The sequence below is a fragment of the Cervus elaphus genome, chromosome 3 (assembly GCF_910594005.1).
Source record: "Cervus elaphus chromosome 3, mCerEla1.1, whole genome shotgun sequence".
Lineage (NCBI taxonomy): Eukaryota > Metazoa > Chordata > Mammalia > Artiodactyla > Cervidae > Cervus > Cervus elaphus.
In genome coordinates, this window is record NC_057817.1 from 8,382,549 (window position 1) to 8,398,722 (window position 16,174).

General features: G+C 37.7%; 1 protein-coding gene across 2 annotated transcripts in view; it reads left to right on the plus strand.

The window, feature by feature from the left end:
* Positions 1 to 16,174, plus strand: part of NAV3 (neuron navigator 3) — an 892,289-nt gene that overhangs the window by 268,646 nt on the left and 607,469 nt on the right. Inside the window, exon 2 of one of the 2 annotated variants that reach the window (XM_043880083.1) lies at positions 210 to 334. The exons of the other annotated variant lie outside the window; for it this stretch is intronic. The gene's annotated coding sequence lies outside the window, so the exon portion shown is untranslated. The remainder of the gene's footprint in view (positions 1 to 209; positions 335 to 16,174) is intronic. 2 annotated transcript variants of the gene reach the window in all.

Sequence of the window (16,174 nt, forward strand, 5' to 3'; positions counted from 1 at the left end):
AAAAACTCTTCCATAATGAAATGAAGATTCTATAAAACTGTAGTCCATTTGGAAAGTGAGCCACTATATAAAGCGCACCTGCCTTTTTCCTGAGCACTCTTCTTGAGCACTCCAAGAGTACTCTTGTGAAGTGGCGTGTTGTGTATGTCAGCAGAAATACAAACATTAAAAAAAAATTAGGGGCGTTTTTCTTTATTTCTACTTCACAGGTTTATCCAGATTTCATTGATGAACAAAGAAAAACAGTTTTCAGTGCATGATAGCAATATTCCAGCAGAGAAGAAGAAGAGCCGTGCAAAGCTGTGTGGGGATAGGACCCAGTGATCTTGTACGGGTGAGGGAAACTATGGTAATAAGAAATTTCAGATGTCAGTGGATTAACATGGCAGAGGTTTATTTCTCAATTGTATCACTTCCTGATGTGAGTTGGGCCACTCTCCTGGGTGACTCTCCCTAAACAGTAACTCAGGAATTCCAACTGTTTCCCTCTTAGCTACACAGTTGGGAAAGACCGTTGAGAACTCACACTCACTGTATATAACCATCTAGTTCCAGAAGTAGCAACTCACTTTGGCTATTGGTGAGAACTAAGCAGTGTATTCCCAATCGTGTGGCTGAGAATCGGGGTCTTCTTATGCCCAGGAGGAGAAAATGCTGGTGAACACACAACCTGGTTTCTTACACACCTGTGGATAGTGATACATAAAAGTAAACTGCTGAAGAAAGAAAAAAATTATGCCCAAAGCAGGTTTTTACTGGACACAAAAATAGTACAGCCTTTCCCCAAAGGGCTTTTCGTATCCCCGTCCTGTAACAAATCTTATTACAAAAAAGAATGACCTCCACTGAAGACTGGTGTTTCTTTGATCTCTCTTCAAAATATATTACCAGTCTCGCTAGTAGAAAGTTTCCACAGTTTTATATGTTGGCCAGAATTCTGATTCTCTTAATTCACAGAGAATTTATGATATTTAATAATATAATTTGCTCCTTTATTTGTGTCATACTGATGTCCAAAGGTTGGATATTAAGAGAAAGTAAACTGTAGACTCATTGGGCTATAAAATGGCCACAAATCACAACTTAGGATGATCTGAAATCAAGGAGGGCTGAGAACATCTCTTAACAAGGGGAATGTTACTCTACTCAGAGTATCTGTAGGTTGCAGTCCACCAATCAAACTAGTAAAGGGTCTTGGCTAAGAAAGTGGTGGAAATTAGGAGATAGCATACAAAGTCTTAGAAAATCAAAGTTGTGGGGATTCTTAAAGATAGTGTACTTAACCCTTCTGTTTTTGAAGATCAAGAGATTGAGTTGAAACCACATAAAATATTTTAAAACTTCTAATTCCAAGTTCATGAAGTCCAAATTGTTTTAACATAGCATCCCATCTTCTTTCTTTTCAGTATTATATACTAGTTCAATAATGTTGCCTAACCTGTCTCTGTTCTCTTCCCCCCAAATACAATAGCTCAGAACAGCAGATGTGGAACTGCCTGGGAGGCCCGGTGGGTAACACTCCGTGCTCCCAATGCGGGGGGCCTGGGCTCCCTCCGTGGTCGGGGAACTAGATCCCACATGCTGCAACTAAGAGTTCACACGACACAACAAAAGCGTCTCCCATGCCACAACTAAGACCCAGCACAGCCAGCTAGCTAAATCAATACATATTTTAAAAAAAGAACAGCAAGTGTTTATTTTCCCATTGATGGGTAAAGCTGGGCTTGACTGAATTTGCCATAATGCTATGGGTTGGATTTAGGTTTTCTCCATGTATTTCCTCTTCCTTCATGACCCAGTAATTCCCAGGGTTCCCAGGTTTTTTCCATTCAGGGCCCTGACATTGCCCATAGGATGGTGTCTTTGTCACACTGGTGAAGTTTTCTGACCAGCACGACATTGCATTCCAACTCATGGGCATTGGGGGAAGAGGTACAATTTCCACAGAAGCAATTGCCTTTTGAAATTATTTGACAGGGATTTCTGCTCTTATTCCATTGGCCATAGCATTGTAAAGTGGCAGGACCTTGTGACCAGGTAAACTGGTGGATGTAGTCTTTCATTTTGACGCCCTGTATTCAGGTAAATAAAACCTTGAGGATACACAGAGGACAGATATTGGCAATCAGCATCTGTACATTCAGAAAAGTTTGAACTAATTATATACATATGTGTGTGTGTGTGTGTGTGTATGAGTGGCGTGTGTGTATGTATTATGGGGGAATGAGCATGAGTAGAAAAGATGAAAAAAGCCCCCTTCTGCTTAGGAGAAACTATGTAGATAACAGTGTTTTCATAGCAAGAAGATGAGATTTTTGAACTTTTCTTAGCTCATCAGCCTTCAGTATAACTTATATGATTACCTCGATAAAATGATTGTCTATTTGTTTTTGCAACAAGAAACAGCCATGTGTTTCAAATCTCCCTTATGGGAGTCTGTATTTTCTAAATAACCAAATTCATGTACAGATTAAATGTGAGAACTTGATTAAATGAAAAGTTTGATTAAAATGACATAATAAGGCCTTGCATGTTTATAAGCACACATCATAATTTTATTTCACATAATGTGTGCTATATAATCTGGGTTGTGACCTGAATTATTGGAAATATCATGCATGTATGTGTTTTCTTCTCTCTTCAGAGCTTAGAAACTCCATTTCAGAACTATTATTGAAGATCGAATTGATGTCAGCCAGGAAACTGTAATTTCCTGTCACTTGGCATTGAATTACTGCATTGAGTTTTTAGACAATGAACAAATTTAGCTGAAAGATGCAACCTTTTTTTTGACTTATCATTAGTACCTAAGAACATGAATCTTTGATACTGTTTCATCTCCATTACAGATATGGTTATTGGCTCAGAATCATATTCAACCCTCTTTGCATCCTTTTATCTTGAACTAATCAAGTCCAAACTTCCTGCTGGAAACCCATGTATGTTCTTTAAATGTGGGCTGCAGAGCCAATTTATCTGATAAAGCAAATAACATACCATTTTCTATAGAAATGAAGGAGAGCAGCCATGTTGCAAAGAACATAATGTTTTCCTCTGCTGTTTTTATTTCTCCTGTGTATCACCAGTGGGAAAGATGGGATTGTACAAGAATGTAGTTGGTGAAGCCTGATTCAAGGCAGTATTTTTTAAAAGTAATTTTCCCGAATATGTGGTATACAAGAGAAAGATTTGTTTTGTCTTTGAAAATTGGGTTGCAATTTTCTGAAAACCCACAAAATTTGCATTATATTTTTGTTGACTTTCTGTTTGCCAGGTTCTCTGTGACACATAAAAAAAATGTATACATTTACGTGTGCAAGGGCATTTATGGGGCAACCAATAGGGCGAAGGCTCTGTTTCATTCAGCCTAATTCAGTGGAGCATGAAGGTGTCCTGGGGTTGACTTGATGGAGCCCAGGTCTTTGCCTGAGAGGATGAGCTGGGAACTCAGCTTATGGGGAAGGGGCAAGACAGAGCCTTAAGCATCTACTTTCTTCCTGGCCCTAGAAAAATCTCTGACACATGGGAGGCTCTAGGGAAAAAAAAAATGTATATATATATGTGTGTGTGTGTGTGTGTGTACATATATACACACACATATATATGTGTGTGTGTGTGTATATACACACATATATACATATATATACACACACATATATATATGTGTGTATGTGTGTGTGTGTGTGTATATACACACACATATATATATATTAAAGGAAGAATCCCAAGGGAGAGGCCATCGTCTCAAGGTAAGGATCTTGAATTTATATTGTGATCAAGTCAGACATGTTCCAGGGCTGCTTGGTATAGTGACTGTGAAGATGTAGGGACAGTTTTTCTTTGTGCTGAATTGTACAAATTGCATTGCAAGATATTTATCACGTTCCCCCTCCCTCCCAGTAAATGCCAGCAGTGTCTCCCGTTCATGGGACAACCAAAAAGAGCCCACTCCTCCTGGCACATTGTAAAATGCCCCTTACAGAGAGGTTCTAACCCTGCAGAAAACCACGTGCTATAGTCCCATAGTTGGTTGCTTGGTTGATTTATCTATTACAAATAATTTTACGTTCCGTAAGTTCTTTTTTTTTTTAACATTTCTTAATTTTATTGTGAACTAGTTTAAGTGTTAAGAAAAGCACAATAAGCATAGAGAATATACAGAATTAATACTTATGTGTACTCAACATCTAGTCTTGCCACATTTTAACATGTGTCTTTCTAAATTTTTTGAAGCCATGGGGTACTGCATCATTATTTAAAGCTTTCTTTGTGGTCCTCCTCAGTCTCTTTTCTGTATTCTTACCCCAGGGGAAAAAACTGCTGTCTTGATTTCAGATTTTTAATTTCTTATGTGTTTTTATGATTTTACCATATTTCTGTGTATTTATTAGTGGTATTTAGTACTTATTTACATATTTTAAAACTTATTATAAATGCTGTTATAGCCTATTCTTGTGCATCTTCTTTACTTGATGCATGATTATATTATCAAGATTTGTCTGAGATATGGGCAATTTTGATTATTCATTTTAAAAACCTATAAACCAGGTAATGGCAATACATGCCACAATTGATTTATCTGTATTTCTGATACTTGGATATTTAGAATATATCTAATTTTTCAGAACTCAATACCAAGGATGCTATATTGAATGTTCTTATACATATCTTTTAGTGTATGCATTTATCCCTAGAAATTCAACTTATGGGTGTGAGGATCTGCTGACGTTTAATATACTAGGTTTTGCAAGATTACTCAATAGTGCTTGCCTGTACCAACAAAGCATTGCAGGACCCACTGAAAGTTTATGAAATTTCAGTATTATCTTTTGCAACAGCTACTATTGGTAATATTAAAAAATGTTAACAATCTTTGTGTGGGACATTGTTTTTAACACTTTGTATTTCCCCAGTTACTACGTTTCATATGTTTATCGGCTATCCATGGTTCCTCTTGTGGGCCTTCTCTGCTCATATGATTTTTTCCATTTTTCTACTGGGTCTTTTGTCTTCTTTGTAGACTTTTTTTTAGCCAGATTTCTGTTTTTAGTATATATACACACACATATGTACATGTATACTGTAAACAGATTTTCCCAGCCTCTGGCTTTTGTATGTTATATGCTTTTTGTTGTACAAATGGCTGCAACCAATTTTTATCAGTCTCTTTTATTAGAGTTAGCAGTTTTCCTGTATTGTGTAAAAAAAATCTTTTTATATTAGTCTTATTTTCTCTAGGTGGAAAGCCCATTGTCCAAGAATCAGCTTTTAAAATTGTAATTTTTTTCGACATTGGATTGCATATTAAATAATCTTTATGTGGTATTTCTATTTCTGAGCTATATATTTCATTCTGATATTTATCTTTTCCTTTGTCCAATACCTCTGTGACTTAAATATCTTTGTTGTAGATAAATCTTGATGTTTATGAAAGCGTGCATTTTTCAAAATTACCTTGGCTAGCCTTATACTTTACTTTATACTTTACTTTCTTTGACCATCCCAGGTCTTCCTTGCGGCATGGGCTTTTCTCTAGTTGTGGAGAGCGGGAGCTCCGCTCTGGCTGTGGTGCAAGGGCTTCTCATTGCGTGGTTTCTCTTGTTGCGGAGCCCGGGGTCTAAGATGTGCGGTCTCAGTAGTTGGAGTGTGTGGGCTCTGGAGTTACAGCTCCCGGGTTCCAGAGCCCAGGATCAGTAGTTAAGACACACGGGCATCGTGGCTTTGTGGCATGTGGGATCTTCCTGGATCAGGGATGGAAGCTGTGTTTCTTGGCATTGGCAGGCATGGTCTTTACCACTGAGCCACCAGGGAAGCCCATCCCTTTGTTCTTATATATGAATTTAATAATCCTTTAAAGTTATTAGTACATAAAAGTTATACATTGAAATTTTGATTGGCACTGAATTAAACTTACAGAAAATTAGAATAAAACTGTCATCTCTATTCTATTCACCCCTCCTGCTCATGAACATGTTATCTCTCCATTTATATAGAAAATCTCCATACATTTCAATTTAAAATGATACCATTCTATTAAAAAAAAACTTTTATTTTTTTCTAGTTTTATCTCTAGGATATTATGTTCTTATGTGTCTCTTACTAATGGAATTGGTTTTAATATTATATTTTCTTTCACTGATTTTATTGTTGTTCCTGCTACAAAGGTATATATTTTGCTGGTGTATTGTAAATTATAGCTTTATTTCTCCTAAATAATTTCAAGATGAATTTTCTCAAATTCTCCATATAATTGGTAATATTATATGCTGATATTTTTTCTACCTTTTCTATTCTTATTACTTTAATTTTTTGTCTCAACATGGTGATAAGTGCCTATGGTGTAAAGGTTTATTGAATGGGTGACAGACATTTTTTCTTATTCCTGCGTTTAGAGACTTATCATCTCATGCATGATTTTAGATGTTATATATACTTATAAATGATGCTTAGTAATGATTTACATTGTTTTAAGTTGCATATGTTGTTCAGTCACTAAGTCATGTCTGACTCTTTGAGACCCCGTAAACTGCAGCATGCCGGGCTCCCCTGCCCTTTGCTATCTCCCAGAGTTTGCTCAAGCTCATGTCCATAGAGTCACTATGCCATCCAACCATTTCATCCTCTGTCAGCCCCTTCTGCTGGTGTCATATTTTATATGTTCACCATTAATATGGTATTCTCTGCTGTAGCTTTTGACTTCTTTCTATTCCTATTTCTATTATTTAGAATTTTATATTTAAATCATGAATGGGTATTCATATTTATCAAAAATAATTGTAGACTTTTTTTTTACAGCAGTCACGCTATTCCCGTAGTTTTCTAACAGTTGTTCAGTGGTCAAGTTCTTTATTACAGGGAACACTGGAGTCATGGATCTGGGACCCACTGATGGGAGGAGAACAAGTGGGACTTCTGGCTCCAAAGCCATTTGCCACTGAAGCAACTTCTTAGCCCTTTCCAGTTGGGCTTGGATCCTTTGTGCTTCAGAAATACTGACTGAGCTACGTAGGGATGACAGTTGGCCCTTGAGCAACATGGGTGTGAACTCTGAGTGTCCACTTACTATGGACTTGGTACCAGTAGTGTTAGGACAGGGGCCAAGGTTGGTTGAATCCAGATGCAGCACCGGCTATGGGGGGCAGCCTGCGAAGCTATCCTGAGATTTTCTACTGTGCAGAGGCGTGGGCTCCCTTAAGCCCCACTTTGTTCAAAGGTCAACTGTATTTAACAATTCATTAGCAGAATTCAAAGCATGAACAATGGCTGTTTCACCTCAGATTAATGGTTTAAATTCCCAAAGAAACTTCCAGCCATTTTTTAATGATTTCTGGATCTGGTTTTATTACTCAGTCAGCAGTATGGACACAGGGACTGTTGATTCTTTTTACATTCTCTTTGCCTTGAATAGGGGTCATAGAGCCTGGGGAAAATATGTGAAATAAAGTGAGCCTCTTTATTCTCTTCATTTGTAAACACAAGGCATCCTGAAAGGCTGTATTAGGATATTGAGTTCTGGATGGTTAAAATTCTCAGATGATTTTAGGCTTTCTTTTGGGCAAGTACATGAATTGGGATGCATAAGTGTAGTCCCCCCTCCATAGAGCAAAACAAAGTAATGAACTACTGCTGCAAAAAAATGATACAGGTGAATGCTGCAGAAAATGAACGGAGGGGAGACACTATGTGATTCCACTTAATATGAAGTTCTAAGAATAGAGAAAACAAATCTGTCGTGATAAAGCATTAGAGTGGTTATCATCCGAGTGAAAACAGCTTCACTTCCGGCTTTCCACATGGCTTAGTGGTAAAGGATCCCCCTGCCAGTGGAAGAGACACAGGAGACTCGGGTTTGATCCCTGGGTCAGGAAGATGCCCCGGAGGAGGAAATGGCAACCCACTCCAGTATTCTTACCTGGAAAATCCCTTGGGCAGAGGAGCCTAGTGGGCTACAGTCCATGGAATCACAGAGTAGGACACAACGGAGCACTTACACATGCACTCTCACTGTTATGGGAGTGGGGAAATTAGTAAGTCTCAGGAGTTTTGGAAACATTTTGTATTTTGATATGGTTAGTGGTTCACTAAGTGAATCATAGGCTGTACCTTTAAGATTTTTGTACTTTGTGTGTGTGCGATGCCTTAATCAAAAAGAGAATGGCCAAAATAAAAAGAGTATGGCTGAAATAAATTCAGAAAGGTCTCAACTATATGTTTTTGATAAAAGACAGTTTTGATATAATCCTTTTAGGTTTGTAGGAAATTACAGTTGACCCTTGAACAACAAAGGTTTGAACTGCACAGGTCTACTTATATGCAATGTTTTTCAACAAATAGATACTCCACTTTTACATGATCTGTGGATGGTTGAATCCATGGATGCAGAGGGCTGACTGTAAAGTAGATTTCAACTGTGTGATGGTCGGTGATCCTGAAACCTCCTTTGGTCAAGATCAGCTGTATTGGTTGGAACATGTATGTATGTAAACATGCGTGCGTTTCACATACTTGCTTCATAATCATATGAATCCCTTTATGAATGGCTACCAGCCTGAAGGCATTGTGTCAGGCCTTGGGGGAATCTGAGAAAGTATATCAGGCTAACAGTCCAGTCGGTGCTGAGTAACTGGATAAGTGTGATGGTATGGGGGAAGTCTGTGAATGCCAGTAGTCTCTTGGGAAAGAAGGGGCCAATGTGTTTGGAGCAGGGTTGGGGACATAAAGAAAGTAGAGACTTTGGAGAGGCGATGGATTTGAGGAGACATTTTAACGAAAAGTAGGAGTTTGTCAAGTAGATGTGTGGCACTTATGGGTGTGTTAATGCCCACGCTCTACAATGAGGCATTGTACTCAGGAACTCTGTATTCTTTGGTGTAACTATAAAAAAATAAGCTCCGAAGTGGTAATACATGAAGCTGGAAAGTTGAGAAGGGATCATGAATAGGGTAGAATGTTGAATGACATGCTAAGGAATTTTGATTTTCCTTTTGGCTTTAGGGGTTCGGGAACTGTTGAAGAATTTTAATTAAGTGTCATGATTATGTTTGCATTTTTTGAGATAATTTTGGCAGTAGAGCCTAAGACAATTTTGATCTTCCCTGGAGGTACGCCTTTGGTGCTTTTCTCAATTTATGTAACTTCTATGAGCTATCTCTTTAGACTGATGACTCTTAAATCCAAATCTCTATTCCAAACATCTCTCCTTTTTCTTCACACTTCTGAGTAGAATTATTTCTCTGTCCCTGGATAGAAATTTGTCTTATTTCTTGTGTTTGTTCACCTTTAATAATATAATCTTTATGATCACTTTAGGTCACAAAACAAGTTTCAATTTAAAATTTAGAATATTTATTTCAATACATTTATAAGCACATCATTATTCAAAAGCTCTTCCTTTTCCACCAAACCACGACTGGGTACCAGTGCCCCTCCTTCCCACACTTCAGCCATTTGGAAAGAACCTTCTTTTTTCACCTCCACACCCATTCACTAGGATCTTTGTAAGGAGGTGAGGAAGAGAGAAGAGGTATAGAGGTAGAAAATTTCTTATTGGTTGCTCCTGGCTTAATGGCCAGTATTGGCTTAGTGACCTAATGGCCTAATTCTCTGTAGGACTGGGGGATATGAAAACTAACTCTTGGTTATTTATGTGAGATGTTTGAGGACTTCCCTGTTGGGTCCCTCTGATCTCACCTCCCTTGATCTGGAAAATGACCTCTCCTTGAGATGAGCATTTCAGATCACGCCTAGGCTTCTCTTTTCTGCAATTCCTATAGCCGCCTCCTGCAGGAGTCCCTTACCATCCTGGCAAATGGCTGTTTTGAGCAGGATCCCTTTCCTATTTTATATGGATTCAGGCAAACATTCCTACCACAAATTCCTATTCTTGTTCTAAGGCAAATGCATCTTTGATCTACAATCAGAGATGGCTACAGTTTACTCCCCAGATGCCTTACCCTCTTCTGTCGCCACAGGCCACCTTACCACACTTAGGTCCTGAGCTTCTGGGTTTTCTTACTCCCAGGGGACCTACAAATGCAGGGAAGCTCTCTGATGATCCCCTTAAAATCCCTGAGAGAAGGCTAGGTCAGGAAGTAGCACATATCCCAATCACCCAAAAATCCTTTCAAAAATCTCATATTCTTCATCTTTTTCACCCTGCATTTATGTGAGGGACTTTTAGATAAGTTTGAGCAAGATGGAAACCTCTTAAGCTATATAAAAATGAAACTATTTATACTTATGCATAAAGTAAGTGAATTTCACTCCCAAACCCGACCACTGAATTATACCGAGTAAGATAAGCAGAGAATTGCTATGACATACTTGTGATTACCTCCAAATGAGAGAATAAACTATGAGAATTTTTTCAGTATACATAACCTGTTCTTTTTGAGCCAGTTAGTTTAGTTTTATTATAAATGGTTTTTATTCCATGAAAGTAAGCATAAGTTGTATTAGATTATTTATGCATTTAAAATGAATTGAGTGTTAGTCACTTAGTTGTGTCCAACCCTTTGCGACCCCATAGACTCTAGCCTGCCAGGCTCCTCCATCCACGGGATTCTCCAGGCAAGAAAAATAGAGTGGGTTTCCATTCCCTTCTCCAGGGAATATTCCCAACCCAGGGATCAAATCTGGTTCTCCCGCATGGCAGGCAGATCCTTTATTGTCTGAATCACCAGGGAATATATTTAATATTCGTTTCATCCCATCCATGTGAAATTCCCTTTTATCATTGGTGTAAACTTCTCATAGGTATTCTAAGGTTTTGATGTTAGACAAAACTGAAGAGTTTTCTGCTGCTCCTTGGTTTTAGTTAAATCTGACTCCCCACTGGACTGTAAACTCTGTAAGGACAAGCAGACTAGATTTGAAATTTGACTCCTTTGTCCTGCATGGTGTTGAGTACATATTAAGCTCTCAGTGCTGTGTTTTTTAAATGTCTTTTAACACTGTAATGAAAGGTAAATTAGATAACATTGGTAAATTTAAATAATTTAGAGCATTAATGATACTTTGGAAACTCTATTTTATACTCATATAAATTTGTTCAGTTGCTAAGTCATGTCTGACTCTTTGTGACCGCGTAGACTGCAGCATGCCAGGCTTTCCTGACTCACAGAGTTTGCTCAGATTCATGTCCTTTGAGTCAGTGATGCTATCTAACCATCTCATTCTCTGCTGCCTTCTATTTTGCCTTCAGTCTTTCCCAGCATCAGGGTCTTATTTCCAATGAGTCAGCTCTTTGCATCAGGTGGCCAAAGTATTGTTTCAGCTTCAGCATCAGTCTTTCCAATGAATATTCAAGGTTGATTTCCTTTAGGGTTGACTGGTTGGATCTCCTTGCAGTCCAAGGGACTCTCAAGAGTCTTCTCCAACACCACAGTTCAGAAGCATCAATTCTTCAGCACTCAGCCTTCTTTATGGTCCAACTCTCACATCTGTACATAACTACTGAAAAAACCATAGCTTTAACTAGACGGGCCTTTGTCAGCAAAGTAGTGTCTCTGCTTTTTAATATGCTGACTAAGTTGGTCATAGCTTTTCTTCTACGGAGCAAGTATCTTTTAATTTCATGGCTGCAGTCACCATCTGCAGTGATTTTGGAGCCCCCCAAAATAAAGTCTCTCACTGTTTCCTTTGTTTCCCCATTTATTTACCATGAAGTCATGGGACCAGATGCCATGTTCTTAGTTTTCTGAATATTGAGCTTTAAGCCAACTTTTTCAGTCTCCTCTTTCACTTTCATCAATAGGCTTTTTAGTTCCTTTTCATTCTCTGCCATAAGGGTAGTGTCATCTGCATATCTGAGGTTATTGACATTTCACCTAGCAATCTTGATTCCAGCTTGTGCTTCTTCCAGCCCAGCGTTTCACATGATGTACTCTGCATATAAGTTGAATAGGCAGGGTGACAATATACAGCCTTGATGGACTCCTTTCCCAATTTGGAACCAGTCTGTTATTCCATGTCCAGTTCTAATCTTGACCTGCACACAGATTTCTCAGGAGGCAGGTCAGGTGGTCTGGTATTCCCATCTCTTGAAGAATTTTCCAGTTTGTTGTGATCCACACAGTGAAAGGCTTTGGCATAGTCACGTAGTCAATTATGATGTAGTCAAAGTCTCACATGAAGCATATTAGATGTCAAAAGAACTGCGCAGATTGGTTATTGGTCATTTGTATATCCTTTTTTTTTCTAAAATTAAAAAAAAAAATAATTTCAGCTTTGCCATAAGTGGTTGAACCTCTTTTTCTACAGTGGTAACATCTTGCATAACTGTAGCACAATGTCAGAGCCTGAAATTGGCATCAGAGATACCAGAATTGATTCATATTTCACCAGACTTACATGCATTTATGTGTACGTGTGTATATGTGTTGTTTCATGCAGTTTTTCACATGCATAGTTTCATACAACCACCTCTACATTCAAGATTCAGCATTGTTTCCTCACTGCAAGACTTCTTTGTATCATGCTTTGGCAACCCGACCCTCTCTCTCCATCTGTAACCCATAGTAACCACTAATCTGTTCTTCATCTCTATTATTATTTTTGGAGTGCTGTTAAATATCTTTTATTGTAACCTGTCTTTGCTCGACTTTTGGATGTTTTTACATGTAATTTTACGTTTAACAAGTACATTTTCCTACTCTATGGGTTGCGTTTATATTTTCTTCTTTGTACAGCCTGATGATTTTGGTCATCTCATGCGCACATATGACTCATTGGAAAAGTCCCTGATTCTGAGAAAGACTGAGGGCAGAAGGAGAAGAGGGTGTCAGAGGATGAGATGGCTAGATGGCATCACCAATGCAATGAACATGAACTTGGGCACACTCTGGGAGATGGTGAGGGACGGGGAGGGCTGGCGTGTTGTAGTCCATTGGGTTGCAAAGTGTCGGACACGACTGGGTGACTGAACAACAGCAATAGTGATCTAATGAATAAAATTTGTGATTTTTTTTTCTTTATGTTTAGCAACTGTTGTCTTGTTTAAGAAATCTTTCCCTTCCCTCAGATCACAAAGGTGTTTTCCCATAAGCCTTATTGTTTTGTGTACAATCCGCCTGAAATTGATTACTGGTGTGAAGTTGAGGTCAAGTTTTATTTTTTTCCTTATGAATATCCAATTGACCCAGAACTCTTTCTTGAAGGCTTTTCCCTCAGGCTTTGCAGTTCCACCTTTGTGAACCGAGTTTGTGTTATGAGTCCTTCTTTGGATTTTTGCATTCCATTGGTGAACTTGTCTACCCTTGTACCAGTGAAATAGTTTTTTATTTACTGTTGGTTGATAATAGGTCTTCACATCTGGTAAAGCAAATAGTTGCAACTTGTTCTTCATGAGTGTCTTGGATTTTCACGATCCTTTACATTTCCATATATATTTTACAAACATCTTTTAAACTTATAAAAAGAAATTGGGATTTTGTTTAGTAATGCACTGAATCTAGGCATGAGCTGGCATTTCTACAGTACTGAATCTTAATTTATTAATATGGCATAAGCCTCTTTCATTTAGATATTTATTTTGATGGTGTTTTATTGCCTTCTCATAAAGTTTTTATCATCTTTTATGAGATGCATTCCAAGATATTTGTTATTTTTGTGATACCATTAAATAGTATATTTTTAGAGTTTCATTTTCTGAGTATTTGTTGCTGTTATAAAGAATATAAAGGAATATTATATATTTTTATCTAGGAAAATTACTAAACACATTAATTCTAGTAATTTATCTCTTGAGTTTTTGGTGTTTTCTGTATGCATCATCATGACATTTGCAAATAATAATATTTTCTTCTTTTTGATTCTTTATGCTGCTCGCCTGCCTCTGTCTCCTTCCTCTCTCTCCTTCCCTTTCTCTCCCTCTCTCATATTTTCTTTTCTCAATGCATGACTAGGACTTGAGGTACAATATTTAGTAGACATAATGTTAGCAGGCGTTATGTGCTTTTCTTGAGCAAATGGAAAGTCTTTAGCTGTTTATCCATAAAGTATGTGTTTGCTATAGATATTTTATGCACACACTTTATCAGATAAAGGATGATTGTGAAAATCCCTTTTTGGTCCTCATTTGCCAAGATATTTTTGCTTTTTTTTTTTTTATCATGAATCAATGTTAAATATGTCAAATTATATTTCTGTATGAATAGAGATGAGCACATCATTTTTCTTCCTTGTTGTGTTAATATGGTGAATTATACTGATGGATTTTTAAATCTTAAACCAGTCTTTTATTCACAGGGTGATACCAACTTGAAATTGATGTATGATTCATTTTATACATTACTGGAGTCAGCTTGCTAGTGTTCCTCTAGGACTTTTACTTTTATGTCCACCAATGAGATTGATTTGTAATTTTGTGGGTTTCAATAAGCATCTTTGGTTTGCTTTACAAAATCTGTGATCGTCCCTGAATCTAAAGTGCTTCTCATATGGGATTTGCTAATCTTAGATAGTGATATCATCATCTGTTCTCATGATGAGGTTCACACATGGATGATGTTTACGGATGTTCACGCATCCATTCTCCTGTCCAATCAGTTACCAGTTCTGTCGACTCCACCTGTGTACCGTGGCACTCAGCTTTGTCATCTCTTCCCATCTGTCAGCTCCTACACTTGTTCAGAATGCTGTTGTCTCTTTGATTGTTCTAATGATCCCTATAAAGTTTCTCTGCCACAAGTTTTGTTCTTTCCCATCCATTTTCCATACTTTAGTTGGATGGACTTTTAAAATGAAAAAAAAAAAATTATTTTCTGTTACATTCTTTCTTTAAAAATGTCATTGGCTTCTCATTGAATTTCTTTAAATTCCTCAGATAGGCTATGTTTTCTCCCATGTCCAAGTCTTTGCCTATACAGTTTCCTTCACTGGTAACCTTCACATAGGACAGAAACTTTCTACATTGTATATAGTAGAAATACCTATGCTGCTGAGCAGAGTTTTAGAACGAGCAAGGGCTGGCCAAAGAATGACTCGTCAGGAAACAGTCCAGGAGCTGATTTTTCAAACATTATCTGTCTACTTTATCATATATTTTATGCTTGGTTTGGCATGTTTAGTGGTACCTGGAGGTGAGTTCTTAAGGGGAACATACCATGAGCAACTCTTGTGCTCATTTCTGGATAGAACAGTTTATGGGTCATGTCAAAAGTAAAGCCTTTTAAGTAAATAACCAGGGTGGTGAGGAATGGTTGAAGGCACAAGGCATAGTTAACCCTGCTGAAGTGATACTTGAAAAACTGTCAGATGAAAAGGGAAATTTAAAAGATTTTGTGTACATTGATGACTACAAGGATATGAATAATTACAATGTACAGACACATTCAGGAATGCAGACTTCATTTCCAAATTAGGAAGAACAATCTAAAGCCTGGAACTACCCCAATCTGGACAGAGCTGCCTCCTGAGACACTAAGTTTCCTCCTGTTTGATGTATTCATGCAGTTGTTGGTCAATTATGTAAATGGAATTTATATATTAGAGCAGTGATTCCAAGACTCAGGCCGTATCTCAGACTAGTTAAATTACAGTCTTTGGAGATGAGACAAAAGAATCAACTGTTTCTGAAGCTTCCCAAGTAATTCCAAAATGCAGAAAAAAAGTTTGGAAAGTGCCCTGCATTAGAGGGAGGTTTCAACTCTTCAGTGGTTTTCTTGTATCAGGAGGGTTTAAAAAGGATGGAAAAACAATAAAGGCCAGAGTGTTTGTGAGCACTACCCTGTCGCTTCTGAATTGGCAGAGTGGGGTGGAGCCCAAGAATCTGTGTGATTAAGGTTATGAAACCGCTGGATTATAAGGAGAGTGCCTGTGTGTTCATTATCTAACAAAGCACTTAATAAACTCATTTATGGTATCCTTTTGGACAATAAAATACATAATGTGAATTGAGACAACTGTGTCTGGGACAAAGAATGTGGTTTGGATTCAAAGGTATCTGAATTGAAATTCTAGTCCTGTTACACTTATTTAACTAGACTTACAAAATTTACTTTCCCTCTCAATCTCCTCATTGTAAAATGGAAAAATAATGTCCATTTTATAGATTCATTTGGAAGTTTAAATAAAGTTGTTTATGAAGAGTGTCAGTCTTGTACGATGTCTAGTTATATCAGGCTCCTTTCTAAATTGTAGCTGTATGAATGCTGAAATTAATGAGTGGGACCAT